Source organism: Suricata suricatta, chromosome 7 (assembly GCF_006229205.1).
Source record: "Suricata suricatta isolate VVHF042 chromosome 7, meerkat_22Aug2017_6uvM2_HiC, whole genome shotgun sequence".
In the NCBI taxonomy this organism is placed as follows: domain Eukaryota; kingdom Metazoa; phylum Chordata; class Mammalia; order Carnivora; family Herpestidae; genus Suricata; species Suricata suricatta.
The window spans coordinates 85,273,271-85,279,990 of record NC_043706.1 but is presented as its reverse complement, the minus strand read 5'-3'; the positions used below and the strand labels follow the sequence as shown (position 1 = coordinate 85,279,990).

Genomic DNA, 6,720 nt, shown 5'->3' with positions numbered 1-6,720 from the left:
AAAGAATAAACATTAAAAAATTTAAAAAAAATAAAAAAAATAAAAAGGTGGTATTGTATCTACTAAAAATAAAGTAACTGAGTAAGGGAGATGTGAGAGCATCTTGTTCATGGGAGGTAATGTTCACGGTTTCCAAATGTGAGGGAAATGAATTTGCAGGACGGATTTGTATCTGGGGCATAAGAGGTCTGCAAATTTGATGAATTATGCCTCTAGAGCGCCCATAATTTATTTTCCACTCTTGCTCTGAGGACCTTACCACCCATAATCCCTATGCATCATCTGACCCACCAGCTCTGGACTGCAAAAGCCCTAGCAGGACTACACTACAGATAGCAGACTGCTGCGAGGAAGGGATTACTCCTGCAGCGAATTTAAATCACTGGCAGCGGGGGAGTAACTGGGCGATTTATAAGGCAAGACTGGAGCTGGGAAGTCTGTAGGAAGCTCCTCCCCTCAGTCTAGGACAGGGCGGTCCAGACGCCCTGCAGCATTTAAGGCCTGAGCGACGCCCCGCCTCCCCTCTGGTCCCGCCCCTTCCCTGGCCCGGCCCCGCCCCTCCTCGTGGCCTTCGCGTCTTCCTTCCGGGTCGCGCTGGGCCGCACTCGCCGCCGCCGCGCCGCAGCGCGGGACTCTGGGAGCCGCCCCCGCGCCGGCGTGTCTCGGTGCCGCCTGGGTCGCTGGTGAAGCCCACGGCGCGCACCTCTCCCGGACCCTACAGGGTACGGCCCTTCCTTTACTTCCTCCTCCTACTGCGGGTCTCCGTTTTCCACCTTGAGCACTGGGGCGGGGCCGGGCCGGGGCGGAGCGCCGCGGTTCGGGGAGCCTGGGCGCTGGGCAGAGGTCCCCACCGATCGCCCCTCCCCCAAAGCCCCCGTGGCGCTTGCGGAGCTTGCTGGGCACCTGTGAATGGCTTACGTGCCTTGGGTGCTGCTTCTCTGTCCCGCTCTGTTTGCAAGGCGTTAGGCGTGCCGGCGTCCGCTCCGCCTCGGGTTGTTGACACCGCGGTGTCACTGGGCCGTGCTGAGCCTGCAGCCACCCCGTCGGCCACCTGCCCTGCTGTGTACATGTTGCCCCTGTGCGTGTTGCCTTGATTTCCCCCTGGCATCGACGGTTTTTGACTGACCAGGCCCGTGCCTTCTGGAGTGCCACAAGATACCGGCAGCAACCTTGTTTCTATGTTTAGGGGTGTCATTAGAGCGTAGTGTTGATGGTAACCGCCCACTTGGCTATCTTGTCAACCTGTTTACAATGGGAGTGAGTTTGGATTGCCTTGGTGGTTCCCAAATGCTTATTGCCACATAGCCTCGAGATGCCGTCATTAATTGAAATATATACGGATAAGTAGAAACTTAAGGTGATATAAACCTGTGGTCAGGTAGTGGCGTTGATAGGATACCGTGTTTGGCGTTATACCGTGGAGGACTCCATGCCAGGTGCTGTGATCTTGCTTGTTCCAGTTTAGTTGAGGACACAAGCTGCCTTCACTGCTGCCTGGCCTGCACTCCTCCTGCTTCAAGCACATTTTATCCTTAAAAAGCTCACTTATTGCCTCTGTAGATCTATACTGCGTATTGTACCTGTTGGTTAAGTAAAGGGAGATTTTCCTAATACATCATCAACTCTCCTGTAGTCCTTTATTAGACACTAAGTTATTGGGGGAAAGAGACAGTGTACTTGTCTTTCTAGTGGCAGTGTGCATCATCCTATGGTAGGAACTCTCTAATTGCTCATTGAATTGTAGTCTTCTTTCCATGCTTTTCTGAGTGCCAACTTTTTCACTGTCTCAAATTTTGGCTTTTCTGAACCCTCAATTTCCTGCACTTCTCTTCTGTTACTGGCTTGAAAAGCAGAAAGGTCAGATTAATGTAAAATGGTTAATTTCTTCTTTATAGTGCTGTGATCTAGTCATGCAATTATAGTACTCTGTACATGGCATCTTAAAATACTGCTAACTCCTGTCTTTTACTTTGAAATATGGTCAGTTAGCAAAAACTGCTCCTTTGTTCTTAGCTGTCATAGCCTCTGTATCATAATTTTCCTATGATCAACATTCTGTCTTCAAGGAGCTACCTTGGTGTCTGTCCTCTTAGACCTTTTACCACATGAAGTGTGTGTGTGTGTATCCACTGTTTTATTCTAGTACTTTTTTTTAACGTTTATTTTTGAGAGAGAGAGAGCGCGAGCGAGCATGTCCATGTACGTGTGTGGGAGGGACAGAGAGAGGGAGAGAGAGAATCCCAAGCAGGCTCCTATGTTATCAGCACAGAGCCAACCATCAGGCTCTATCTCATGAATTGTGAGATCATGACCTGAGCTGAAATGAAGAGCAGGCGCTTAACTGACTGAGCCAACCAGGTGCCCCTCTTAAAGGACCTTCAATGATTGTATTCTTCATCTATAAATCTTTAACCCAGCTCAAGAATATTTTAACCCAGCTCAAGAATTGTTAGCCAGTGATCCCATCTTCATTTGTTGGATTGTTTTTTCCTACTGATAACAAATACTCCATTTAGTCAAGGCTCTAATTCTTGTGTATTAGGATGTTTTCTGAACTGTTTGTTCAGTGATCTCTGGCTTCCCACGCTAATACCATGCTGCTTTTCTTATTCTAGCTTTATAATGTGTTTAATATCTACTGATTCAGTAGTGTCTGGCATGTTGTAGGCCACTTAATATTCTTGAAATGATGACACTTAGGGGGTAAATTGATTTCCTTTTTACTCCTCCCCCACCTTTAAAGCCTCTCATCTGTTCTTGAATTTATTTTTTAGCTAGACTTTTTCATGGTAAGTTGAATCATTAACCATTGTTAAGTCAGTCCCTTCTCTTCATACCTCAGAACTCGCCATGTAGAGCTGTTCCTCAGAGTCTTAACATAGAAAAGCAGCTGTTCAAAATCTTTGACTTTGCATTATGTTATTTACTAGTAAGTGCAGTGTGTCTCATCAGCTGTGACTCGGGACTTTCTCTACCTGGTTTTAGCGGCTCTGAGGGATAAGTGCTGATAGAAGTGATTGCCCGGGACAGCTCCGTGTACATTTGTGTTTCCCCATCCCAGCTGGACTTCTTAAATGTAATGAATTTTCAAGCGCTGTTCTAATAGATACTTACACTTTATTAGATTATAAAATAAATATATACATTCTTCAGAAACCCTGTAACTCCATTTCCCAGAGATCATCATTATTTAATCATTTGTTCTTTCTCCTTCCAGACATTAAAAATACATGTGTATAAGTCTACATGTGTTTCTTAAATGGCAGTGTATTATATATATAATTTTCTATAACTTCCAGCTAGTAATAATTGATGAACATCTTTCTATGTCAGTGCATTTAACATTATCTTTTTAAAGTCTTTTTGGTATTTCAGTGAAGGAGTAACCTGAAATTTATTTAACTGATCCCCTGTTGATATTTAAGCTATTCCAAATTTATTTATATCAGAGAAAACTGCAGGGATCATTTTTTATGTGTATATTTATTTGCACATTTGTTTATTTCCTTAGTGTCAATGCTTAGGCAACTGGTGGGTCAAAGGCTATCTACATCTTAAATTATGATAGATTGTGATATTGTTCTGCAAAAGGTATTGGAAGAGTAAATTTATATCCTTTATAAGAATGCTCTTACTACCATATCATTGCCAAGAATTGTCACAGATCTGAGATTTTACCCTACTTGAAGCCAACAGCTTCATGGTTACTGGCAGAAGACATGAGACTCCTGGGTCAGAGAGAGCTCAGCAACAGTAACCAGAGTATCATCTATCATCATTTTCTTGTGCTTCTTCCTTGAACCCCAGTTTCTGAAGGCTGACGTGATAAGGACTAGATGACTCTAGCACACACGGTAGATTGCATTATAGGATAGGAACCCTGAGTTTAGGGAACCTGACTCTTTCATGATGGGCTGCAAGTAAATTTGCTTAATCTTTGCCCTTCAAAGAGGCATTATATTTATTATGCTGGATGATAAACAAACCAGCCCTTGGCCCCAAAGGGAAATCTCTCTTCACCATGGACATTTGCTATGTAGACATCCTTGAAAAGATAGTTTGGAACAAAGGCCATCAGTGCCTATGCATATAAGACCTGCAGAAACATGAGAGACTGTAAAGAATTGTCTCAAAACATAGCTGCTAAGATGATACAATCATTTTTTACTTTTTTTACATTTTAGTAATTTTATGGATGAAAAATGCTATTTTTTTTACTCTTAATTTTTACATTTCTTTGCTTATCGATGGAGTTAAATGTCTATAAATGTTTACTGGTCATTTGTATTCTTTTGTAAGTTACATGTTCATCCTCTGTGTAGTTTTCTGTTGAAGTATTTCTGTTTTCTTACTGGTTTGTAATAGTCCTTTATGTGTTGTGGCTCTTAGTGACTTGGTATACCATTTGATAATTTTTTTTTCATAGTCTATTCTTTTAATGCTGTTTTGGGAACTTTTGCTATATATAATTTTTTATAATATTTGTGTTGTCAGTTCTATTATTCCCTTCCTTTATGACCTATGAGTTTCTACCTCAAGATTATTAAGATACTTTGTACACATTCTCATTAGATATTCTGTATCAAATTTAGATTAAGAAATAGTTGCTATGCTAATATCTTAAATTTACTTTTCTAAATATCTGGATATTTTTCTAAAACATTTATTTGGGTAAGCCATCATTTCCCTGTTGTTTTCATTTGACATGTTTATTATGCCATATTAATTTTTTCTTCATGATTGACAAAGTAGTTAGCAAAATACATTGGTTTCCTACTGTGACTTTGAATATGGTTGAATTCATCCTATGTGTAATTGCTTGGATTTTAATCTTAAGAAATATATCCTTTTGCCTTAATGATTTTTGCCTTGGAGTCTACACTCTCTGATATTACTGTTGCCATCTCTATAAGTTTGGTGTGTGCTAGATCTATATTGCACATGTTTAATTTTAGTTAGCCTACGTCATTTTGCTTTACTTGCCTCTCTTGTACGCCTCAAACATCATATAGCTGGATGTTTATTTCTCTCTCCAGGCCTCTGCCTCTCCTAATTTGAAAAGTTTGTCTCTGTTTATTATTTTGCATTTTTAAACTTTGTAAAAACATAATTATAGTTTTACATGCAATGATAAGAAATTATATAGAGAAATACTTATGTATACTTTACCTAGTTTCCTCCTGTGGTACGTCTTACGTAACTAAAGTATAATCGTTCACATAGGAAATTGACATTGGTATAATCTGCAGACCTCATCGAGATTTCGTACGTTTTACATGCTCTCTTGGGTGTGTTTGCATTTAATTCTGTGCAGTTTTACATAGATCTTGTATACAGAACGATTCCATTACAGAGAACCCTTGTGCGAAAGGCTTTATCTTTTAATAGGAAATGTTAACCTATTCATATTTACCTTTGTTTCCTCTCCCTTGCAAGTTGGGAAATTCTAAAGCCATGTATAGAACTGTTTCCCTTATATCTCCTTTTAATAAAGTGAGACCCTGACTCCTTGCCTTCCCTATACTCTTAGTTTTATTGACTTAATTTCTTTTTTATATTACTTATGTTCTCCTACCACCACCACCACCCTTTTTTCACTTTCCCAGTGCTGTATCTGGAATGATTCAAATTTGACTATGAAGTCACTAGTTACTTGAATATTATGTCTTTCCCTATTAAAAATATTTTTTAAACTCTTTTGTCTTTTGACTGCAATATTTTTTGATGATTGTTCTTAAGAAGAATTATGGGAAGTATGTTTGCATATCCAGAAATATTTTTCATTTTGTTGTGTGTGTGTCTATGTGAATAAGTTTAAGTACATTTTTTCTTCTTTAGAATTTCTGAAATATTACATTATATTTTACTGTGTACTTGAATTTTCATCAGCTTCAGTCTCCTGAATTCATTTTATTTAGGCATTAGGTTTCTTGCATCTGTATTCCAAGTCACCATTTTTTCATTTAAATTTTACTTCAGCCACATGTTTTTAATTTCAAAGACCTTAAAATGTTTAAAAAATTAGTTTCTACTTGTCTTATGAATTCTACACTCTATTAATTCACACTAAAGATAACAACTGTTATTTTAACAGTACTCTTCTATCATTAACTTTTGTTGGAGACCATTTGTTCTAATTGCCCAACTTGTTTCCTTGTCTTTATAAAAGATGGCCAATTCTACTCATATGTATATATGCAGATCTATGTTGACTGATTTGTACCTGGTTGGGAATCTCTGTGAGGTCACAAAGATCACTGTTCACTCTTCTGGACAGGTAGTTCCCTAAAACCAGGTGAGTGGCAGGGGCTCTGTACTGCCACTTTGTCCTACACACAATGAATGGGCAGAACATGCCAACTAATAGATATCTTTCAGGGTGTGCAGGCTAATAAAGTAGGACCTCCATAAACAAGCCAATATAGGGGAGAGTAAATCTCCAATTTGACTTTGTTTTTGTCCGAAACAAAAACTGAAATCAAAAGTACACAGTTCGATCACCCTAAGAATTCCTTTGTGTGGGCCCTTTGTAGTCCTTGGAGTCAACCCCTGTCTTTGCCCCTAATTCCCTGGTAACCACTGACCTGTTTGTCTTCCCTGTGGTTTTGCTTTTTCCTAGAATGTCCTATAAATGAAGTTATGCAATATGTAACCTTTGAGTGTGGCTTCTTTCACTTACAAAATCATTTTAAGATTCACCTGTGCTATTGGCTGAGTCAG

General features: G+C 39.8%; 1 protein-coding gene across 3 annotated transcripts in view; it reads left to right on the top strand.

Annotated features, from left to right (window-relative positions):
- The first annotated feature begins 599 nt into the window (after window positions 1–599).
- Window positions 600–6,720, top strand: part of FBXL4 (F-box and leucine rich repeat protein 4) — a 76,846-nt gene continuing 70,725 nt past the window's right edge. For all 3 annotated transcript variants that reach the window (XM_029944582.1, XM_029944583.1, XM_029944579.1), the window contains exon 1: window positions 600–722. The gene's annotated coding sequence lies outside the window, so the exon portion shown is untranslated. The remainder of the gene's footprint in view (window positions 723–6,720) is intronic.